Source organism: Rutidosis leptorrhynchoides, chromosome 4 (genome assembly GCF_046630445.1).
Source record: "Rutidosis leptorrhynchoides isolate AG116_Rl617_1_P2 chromosome 4, CSIRO_AGI_Rlap_v1, whole genome shotgun sequence".
Classification (NCBI taxonomy): Eukaryota; Viridiplantae; Streptophyta; class Magnoliopsida; order Asterales; family Asteraceae; genus Rutidosis; species Rutidosis leptorrhynchoides.
Genome location: NC_092336.1, coordinates 245,784,842 through 245,795,215, shown reverse-complemented (window position 1 = coordinate 245,795,215; position 10,374 = coordinate 245,784,842).

The following is a 10,374-nucleotide window of genomic DNA, read 5'->3' as shown; positions in this document are numbered from 1 at the left end:
TCTTGAGCTAGCTCCTACAACTAAAAAGTTTGTGCCACATATTGCAAATCATCCCTTTATAGTAGCGCCTGTGGTACCCTTAACGTTGGGAAGTTACGATGGATTGTCAGATCCAGATGATTTTTTGCAAAAATTTGAAGGAACCGCAAGAACACATAGCTGGGGTGACACAGTAGTATGTCACATGCTACCAATAGTATTGCAAGGGGTAGCAAGAGAATGGTTCAACAACTTGCCAGCGCAAAGCATTACGGGCTTCACGGATCTGCGCTCAAGATTCCTATTAAATTTTCACAACCTACGCGCCCACAAAAGAACACATGTTGAATGCCACGACATCAAGCAAAAACAAAAAGAAAGTTTGGGGGAAATCATCGACAGCTACACCAAGGAAGTGGCCAAAATACAAGATCTCCCGGAGAGTCAGAAGGTGTCCGACTTTATACATTGTAAAGACACCGACAGACATCTCTCTTTGTGGCAGCGGTTGCGCAGAAGAGTACCAGAAACTTTCGCAGAAGCTATAAAAGAAACGCATGACTATATGCGTGCGCAAGAGGATGTAAAACAAAATCGCGAAAACAACTCTTCGAACATGGACATTGATGACGATTATTATCGGACGCAAGGAAGAGCGCCAGAACATGGCAAACGGTACAGTAATAATGGGTCGTCCCGAGGCGGTAATTACAATAATGATAAATACCGCAAATTTAACAACAATAAAGGGGGAGGAAGTCAGAGGTATAAAAATAATCACGCCGATAATGCTGCATTAGTAAAAGATCTCACAAAAAACACAAAAAGAAATATTGGCTACAGAGGCAATGTGCAAAGATTTCGATCCCCCGGTCCCTTTATCAAAATTTGGGAATAGGGACAAAAGTAAGTTTTGTGATTTTCATGATGATTACGGTCATGAAACCAATGAATGTTGGCATCTAATCGAAAAGGTAGTTGCCGAACTCAAAAAGGGAAGACTGCAACAATTGAAGAAAGGCGTAAAAGCATCAAGTGAGAAGCCAAAAGGAGAAAAAGAGTATCCATGGCAGAGAAAGAACGATGGAAGGTAAACGGACAAAACTATCAACATGGTCATCAGTGGACGAGCAATTCAGCGACGCAAAATAGAATTTTTAGAGGAATGGGAGAACGCTCCCATCGTATTCCCGACAGTTGCGCAGGAACCATCAGATGCGCCCATTACAATTAAAGGGCGCGTTAAAAGTTGTGGGTATATCATAAAATGATTGCACATAGATACTAGTTGTGGCGTAGATATAATGTACGAGCACTGCTTCCGGTGTAAAGACCCGTCATAATCCATAAGAACGAATACAATAACATATGATTACATTGCGAGGTATTTGACCTCTATATGATACATTTTACCCTTTCATAATATATCCAAACTATAAATGACTTAATAGTAATCTTGTTGAACTCAACGACTCGAATGCAACGTCTTTTGAAATTTGTCATGAATGACTCCAAGTAATATCTCTAAATGAGCAAATGCACAGCGGAAGATTTCTTTCAAACCTGAGAATAAATATGCTTTCAAGTGTCAACCAAAAGGTTGGTGAGTTCATTAGTTTATCATAAACATTAATTTCTATCATTTTAATAGACCACAAGATTTCCTTTATTCAATAATCATACACTCGCAAGTGTTTAAAAATCATTCATATGGATTGAACACCTGGTAACCGACATTAACATCATGCATATAGAATATCCCCAAAACAGAAATCCATCTATATAATATAAACTCGAAGTACTAAAGCATACCATTTTCTAGTATGGGGGGTGTTAGTGCCCGTAGAACTACCTTTAGGATTCGCGTCAATTAGGGTGTCTGTTCCTTAATTCTTAGGCTACCAAGCTAAAAAGGGTGATATTCGATTCGATAATCCAACCATAGAATGTAGTTTTAAGTACTTGTGTCTATTTCGTCAAACATTTATAAAAGCAGCGCATGTATTCTCAGTCCCAAAAATATATATTGCAAAAGCATTTAAAAAGGGAGCAAATGAAACTCACAAAACTGTATTTCGTAGCAATAATGCATATGACGACACTTGAACAAGTGCAAGGTTGGCCTCGGATTCACGAACCTATATTAAGTATATATATTAACACATATAATTGAATCGAACAAATTCATATATTATATCTTAAGTTATATATTTTACATATTTAATTTGTGTATATATTTAAAATGATTAATATATAGTTATTTTAATATCTATATATGATTAGTATTATATTAAAAATACCTAATTTGTTATATATGAATATTTATATAAAAATATTAATATGATTTATACATATTTATATGTAATATTACTAAAAGTATATTTTTATATACAAAATATTTATTTGGTAACCTAATATCAATAATAATAATTATTATAGTAATAATAATGATAGCAATAATAATAATAATAATAATGTTACTAAAAGTAATACTAATAATAATGATGATAATAGTAATAACAATAATGGTTTTAATCCTAATGACACTAATAATGACTTAAATGATAATTCTAATAATAATACTTATAATAATAATAATATTGGTAAAAATAATAATAATAATAATAACTAATAATAATAATAATACCAATGATAATACAGGAGGACAACCTTTGAAGGAACAAGCTCTAAAAATAAAACGCCACTGCCCGGCTCGAACACGAGACCTCTCGCTTAGCCCCAACACCCCTAACCATCTAATCTATCTGGCTTTTCTGATATAATTCACGAACTAAAAACATATAACCCATCTATCTGTCTGTTTTTATATTTCCTAATCCAATCATCACCATGTTTCATCATCATACGTCATTCACTTTATCTTTGTTCTTAACAAGAATAGAAACAGACTCGGCAACTATCATTTACGTGTTTTTGAGCTCGAGGATACATAAATAAAATAGCAGTAGTGCACAGGTATTGTTCGATGGTGGTTATGGTTATAAGTTGATTCGAAATAGTAGTAAATATAGTGTTGATCGAAAGTGGGGTTTACACCTGAAACCATGAACCGAATGATGGTTATGATGGGTATGATCAACACATCAGGAAAACACGACAAGAACATAACCCGTTTGATGGTTCGAAGAGTAATAGTTTGATCACCATTATCATTAACACGCCTTCAACATCACCATGATCATCTCGTATCACCATCATCATCATCATCATCATCATCATCATCATCATCATCATCATCATCATCATCATCATCATCGAGTTTCTTCCTCATCATTTTGTTTATTATCATATCACATCATCACCCCTGATTTATCATCATTCTAACCACCGATAACATGTATTAATATATAAAATATAACTAGTTCTATCCTTTGGCCCAACAACAAAAACTTAGTCTCGGTAGTCATCAAATTTTTACGGATATTATGTCTGTGTTTGTTAAATGGGTGATAGAAGACAGCTAATGCAAAACAGTCAAACATATAGATATTTTTCTTTATCGACATGAACACACAAGTGAACAGAAAAATAGGATAAAAGTTGTTTTGATAGAAAACGGATTTCGCATAACTATTTGTCTATATAATTTAGATTTAAGTAATATTAATAATTAATAAATGTATTAATAATAATAATACGGTTAATAATATTAAAATTACTAATAATAATACTAATAATAATATTAATAATACTAATATTAATATTAATGATAATAATGGAATTAGTAATAATAATATTGACAACTATATTTTAAGTTGTAATTATTTACATATAAATAAATTTCTACATATAATATTTATAAATTGTTACAATATTCATAATTATGTATAGAAATGATGAGTTCGAATTAAACTGGTTACATATCAATCGAAGCGACATATGGTTATTACAATCATTCAATATTTATATTCTATATGCATTATATATATATATATATATATATATATATATATATATATATATATATATATATATATATATATATATATAGTTATATATATATATATATATAGTTATATATATATATAAATAGTTGTTCGTGAATCGTCGGAATTTGGTCAAGGTTATATGAATGTATGAACATAGTTTAAAATTCTTGAGATTTAAATTAAAAAAATTTTCTTATCGTGTCGGAATAATATAAAGATAACGTTTAAATTTGGTCGAAAATTTCCGGGTCGTCACAGTACCTACCCGTTAAAGAAATTTCGTCCCCGAAATTTGATAGAGGTCGTCATGGCTAACAATGAGAATGTTATTATGACGATTATAGAGTTTTATCATGTTTAAGAAGTATGGATAAAATAATTCAATTACTGAAGCGTATGAGGGAAGTTATCGTAAATGAATGAAATAAGATTATAGTGATTCGTCATATCTTTTGACGTCATCACAATTGATCTCTGAATTTAAAGAAAATCTTTGTAATCTATATTGGATTTGATTCTTCGGCGATTATGGAAATTATGATCCTCTTCGAATTAATGCGATAACCCATCTTGATTTCTCTGTCGGATATTTCACTATAAATCCACCTCCTTCGTTTCCTTACGACTCACACCTTCTATTCTTTCTCCCTCAACTCATATTTTAAAGTGTTCGTCAATTTGCTTCATCCAGTGCTAATTCTTGATATACTTCTCACTTTCATATCTGACTTTCTTCTTTTTCATCTGTCTCCCGAAGAATCTATTTACTTTTACTATACCCTTGGTTTTATAGTGTTTTTAGTTCTCCAGTGTCTTTATATTTCTATATGCATCGATATATACGGTTTGTAATTTCTGGGTTGTTGTTGGGTTTTATATCTTCCCTTATATTTCAAAGTCCCTGCTTCTGTCTCCTATAATCATTGTCATCCACAGTTAATACTCTCTCTAATTTACTGTGATTTATACCCCCATTTTTATTTCGGATCTTCATTCTTTCGTTTCCTCTTCTTGCGATTAAGCACCGTATGTAATGGTCCAGAATTCGTAGATATAAATTTCGAAATGAACATAGTTAATGTTCTAAGAAGGAATTTGTAAAGGCACGATCTTGATTTGTCAAATTACCAGAATACCTCAGGCACGATCTTGATTTGTCAAATTACCAGAATACCTCGGAAAAAACCGAATCATCAAGAAATATTTTCTAGATATTTTAGAGATTAAATAAAATACAAGAATCATGTAACATAGCACATGATGACGTTATGATCTGTGAATCATCATGTTCTATTTAGAAACTCAGCATGACTTACTGTAATATAATCACGTTGATCAAGTGTCATTATATTATACTAACTCATGCTTCAGTTTTCAACACTACTTCAAAAACATTTCTATTTTTAATCTTGAAGATTTAAGAATTTAGAAACTAAAATAGTTTCTTTTATGATGTAATACAGATAACGCGAATAGGTAAATGATTTCAGATAAGAATAATTATGGAAATATCTTCAGAAATATGGAGGATATTTATAATGAAAGATATGATGATATCTTAGAATTTCTAATATCAGAGGATGATGAAGAATATTTTCCGCAAGGGTTTTGGAGTAAGGAGCAAGGTATTTGCTAAGAATTTTAGTAGACACTGAATCATTTGGATTCTTTGAAGGTAGATTTCGTCTTTGTGATTTGTCCATAGCCTCCTTCATACTTTGCTCAATCCGTTTTCCAGTTTCAAACCTTCTCTTTTTCTGAGCTTTGCCAACACACTATTCTTTATCATCAAACTTTTTACTGTTAAGGTCATTTATAGTTTTTGCTGCTTCATCAGCATTTCAAGAACTATTCCATAGTTCGGGGTGTTTTTCAGAAACTTCACATTCGAAGTATGTAAGTCCATTATATGTACACATATAACTGTTGACGTAGACATGCTGCGAGCTTTCAAAATACTGATTGCTAATTCCCAATGATTGGTATGACAATTCTCGTTACAAGATGCAGATGAATAAATGATGGGGTTTTGATAAATATAATGATTTTTCGAAAAAATAAAAGATCAGTGGAGTTGTTGGTAAGTTTATTGCTAATGTGGTGGAACCTAAACGGTTCCCCGGTAACGATGGCGAAAGGGCAACGTATATATCGAGGTTATAATAAAATGTTTCAACTGAAAAGTTGAAGTTGACTTGCTGGAGATGTGACAAAACTGGCTACTTTGAAAAGGAATCGCAAAGTTATTTTTGCTAATAAATGCCAAAGAATTTGACGCGGATACGTGTTTAAACTTTTACTTTGGTTTCAAGAGTTTTTTAGGTACATAACTGTGGGTAACATGTGGTTGGATCATCATCTCGATTGTTCATTATTTGAAGTGTCCTAAGGAAGTTCGAAGGGTTTGAACACCGATTGTAATCGTTAATATACACATGATGTTCTAGCACAGTTTTGAAGTTAAAGTATAGCTTTGAAAGATGTAAGGATTTAAGAGTGATGATTTTGGTTATATCTCAAGTTGAATTCTGAGATTTCAAAATCAGAATATGTAATTTGATTTTGAATGAGTATGGTTGTTTTGGTTTCTATAAAAGAATGTATATTGTTGAGAAAGTAGGGAGTATAATATATGATTTGCTGAATTAGATTCGTAAAATGTAACATATTAATTGTGAATTTATATATTTCTCGGGTATTACCTACCAGTTAAAAATTTTTTCACAATTAATATTTTGTACAAAATAATTTTTATTACAGTCCTTATGAAAATATATATGTGTATATTTTCTTTAGATGTAACATAGATTTAATGAGTTAATATTAAATTAAACTCATTTGATTTACGGTTGAATCTAGAATTGAGTAATCCTTAAAACATTAAAATTTCATAACTTTTACGGAGTATTTCTTCAATGTAATGGGAATTTTGAATCAATACTTCGTTATTTGTGTTCATGGAATTCTTGTGAACTTCGCAAGGTACGAATGATGTTATCTGAAAAGTTTCGAGTACATCGATAATGAAAGTGTAAAATCAAACCTATATTTGAATAATACACTTGATTTATTATGAAATGGAATTCATTGAATTGAAACAGAGATTGTAATTAACGATGGTTAAGTTGCTGACGAAGGATGTATATCATAGCATATTAGTAATATGAATTAACCGAGTAGTTAAGATTCACACATAATAGCTTAGTACGGAAAGATTTATTATGGTTTAAAAAATTTATATATATAAGATATACATATAAATTCTTTAGTGGGAATGAGTTAACACTTCATAACTCGTTGATATGGCATACTTGTTGTTGATTTGTAATGATGTGCACGGTGATTCTTGAACTGACGAAGCTTGTGATATTATAGATGCTGTTGGTACTGACGGTGCTGGTGATGTTGACGATACTGTTGATGCTATTGGTAAAACGAGTCTAGCTTGTGATCGTGCACCATTCCGGACAGAGTTTCTATTCTTCCTTTTATCATTTTGGTTCATTCATCTAATTTATGGTCAGGGCTAGAATAGATAATCCCTAAGACTTTAGAGATTACATAATCGCCGCAGAATGTTTCTCCCATGAAGTTATAGATTAATACTTTATCGGTTATTGTTGTTGGTACTCCTTAGTATCTACAGGGTGTATGACGTTGATGCTCGAGGTACAGATTGTAAAGTTGAGATTTACGACGAGGTTGTGGTTGGGGTTGGTAATGGTACTATTGGCATTGATGATGGTGGTACTGGTTATGCTGTTGGTGCTGCTGCTGGTGCTTGTAACCTTTGCACCATATTCTCCAAAGCCACCACCCGAGCGTGAAGCTCGCCAACATCTTCTATTATTCCGGGATGATTGGTGGTTCGAACGAGTGGGTGAATAAGATCTAGAATGTGAGATAGTATATAATAGTGCCGAGATACTCTAGAAATGAGAGAGAAAATGGTGTTTCGGACAGGTTCGCCGGTAAGTGCTTCAGGTTCTTTGCCAAGAGGGCAATGTGGTGGATGGAAGAGATCAGCTTCTTCTTGTCTCCAATGATTGAGAAGGCTACGAAACCATCCCCAATTCATCCAGAATAGATGATGGCTGATTGGTTGATCCATTCCAGTCACACTGCTTTCGGAGCTCGAGTGAGACTCCATATCGGAATTTGAGGGACTTGAACTAGTGGAGAGTTCCATTTCGTACGTTTGAATAAAGAATTTTTCAATATGAAATGATTTCCAGCTATCGGAAGAATATCTATATATATATATATATATATATATATATATATATATATATATATATATATATATATATATATATATATATATATATATATATATATATATATATAGAATAAAAGATTTCGTGAATTACGGAGGAATTTACGAAATATATCAGGCAAAGTTTAAAGTAACAGATACGCTAATATGAATTAGCAGATACACTAAGATATGAATTTTTTCAATACACTATTCATGTAATCAATGCAGTAAGATGTGTTTAGACTTAAGATGATAAGCATAGTTTCCGACAAGATATGATAAGCAAAACTTTTTAACATGCAACTAAGGTCGAAGTTCAGACTCACTAATGCATCCTAACAACTATCAGTTAGACACACTAATGCAGACCTATTTCGCTAAGACCACCACTCTGATACCACATGTAAAGACCCGTCCTAATCCATAAGAACGAATACAATAACATATGATTACATTGCGAGGTATTTGACCTCTATATGATACATTTTACCCTTTCATAATATATCCAAACTATAAATGACTTAATAGTAATCTTGTTGAACTCAACGACTCGAATGCAACATCTTTTGAAATATGTCATGAATGACTCCAAGTAATATCTCTAAATGAGCAAATGCACAGCGGAAGATTTCTTTCAAACCTGAGAATAAATATGCTTTTAAGTGTCAACCAAAAGGTTGGTGAGTTCATTAGTTTATCATAAACATTAATTTCTATCATTTTAATAGACCACAAGATTTCCTTTATTCAATAATCATACACTCGCAAGTGTTTAAAAATCATTCATATGGATTGAACACCTGGTAACCGACATTAACATCATGCATATAGAATATCCCCAAAACAGAAATCCATCTATATAATATAAACTTGAAGTACTAAAGCATACCATTTTCTAGTATGGGGGGTGTTAGTGCCCGTAGAACTACCTTTAGGATTCGCGTCAATTAGGGTGTCTGTTCCCTAATTCTTAGGCTACCAAGCTAAAAGGGGTGATATTCGATTCGATAATCCAACCATAGAATGTAGTTTTAAGTACTTGTGTCTATTTCATCAAACATTTATAAAAGCAGCGCATGTATTCTCAGTCTCAAAAATATATATTGCAAAAGTATTTAAAAAGGGAGCAAATGAAACTCACAAAACTGTATTTCGTAGCAATAATGCATATGACGACACTTGAACAAGTGCAAGGTTGGCCTCGGATTCACGACCCTATATTAAATATATATATTAACACATATAATTGAATCGAACAAATTCATATATTATATCTTAAGTTATATATTTTACATATTTAATTTGTGTATATATTTAAAATGATTAATATATATAGTTATTTTAATATCTATATGTGATTAGTATTATATTAAAAATACCTAATTTGTTATAAATGAATATTTATATAAAAATATTAATATGATTTATACATATTTATATGTAATATTACTAAAAGTATATTTTTATATACAAAATATTTATTTTGTAACCTAATATCAATAATAATAATTATTATAGTAATAATAATGATAACAATAATAATAATAATAATGTTACTAAAAGTAATACTAATAATAATGATGATAATAATAATAACAATAATGGTTTTAATCCTAATGACACTAATAATGACTTAAATGATAATTCTAATAATAATTCTTATAATAATAATAATAATATTGGTAAAAATAATAATAATAATAATAATAACTAATAATAATAATAATACCAATGATAATAAAGGAGGACAACCTTTGAAGGAACAAGCTCTAAAAATAAAACGCCACTGCCCGGCTCGAACACGAGACCTCTCGCTTAGCCCCAACACCCCTAACCATCTAATCTATCTGGCTTTTCTGATATAATTCACGAACTAAAAACATATAACCCATATATCTGTCTGTTTTTATATTTCCTAATCCAATCATCACCATGTTTCATCATCATACGTCATTCACTTTATCTTTGTTCTTAACAAGAATAGAAACAGACTCGGCAACTATCATTTACGTGTTTTTGAGCTCGAGGATACATAAATAAAATAGCTGTAGTGCACAGGTATTGTTCGATGGTGGTTATGGTTATAAGTTGATTCGAAATAGTAGTAAATATAGTGTTGATCGAAAGTGGGGTTTACACCTGAAACCATGAACCGAATGATGGTTATGATGGGTATGATCAACACAT